Here is a 516-nt window from a genome sequence, read left to right on the forward strand (position 1 = left end):
ATCTACTCTTCCAAACAAATTCAACAGAAAGATAGAAGATCATTGAAAGATAAAAATGGAAGTTTAATGTTCCCTTCCCCCCGGGCTTTGGACTAGTGGTGAGAGAGTAGCTCGTGATGTAATAATAGAAGAAAAAGAGCAACATGTGATGTGTGGGTTAGGCACATGTAATGGATCTGAACCTTGCTGCAGACACGAGCCTGGTATTTAAGCTGATAAGTGTAGAGAGGTGGTTCGTTATCCACTAAGTTTTAATTTGTTAGACATTGATTATTTCTTATGAGTGATCATATTTCAACGAAAATCTTTTGCTAGTACGTTCAGTTGTAGAGGCTTCTTTCATTTTTCATCTCATGACATCCCTGAGGCATGGTTATTTATTCAACTTCGATGACCTGGAGCAGCTTACTGTCTGATCAATCCTCGTAGTATCACTTAACTAAGGTTTACACACCTCAAATTATGCCTTCCTTAATCCACATGAACATTAAATGTGACAATTAGGCATGCGCCAAT

Source organism: Solanum tuberosum, unplaced genomic scaffold, assembly GCF_000226075.1.
Source record: "Solanum tuberosum cultivar DM 1-3 516 R44 unplaced genomic scaffold, SolTub_3.0 scf00539, whole genome shotgun sequence".
Lineage (NCBI taxonomy): Eukaryota > Viridiplantae > Streptophyta > Magnoliopsida > Solanales > Solanaceae > Solanum > Solanum tuberosum.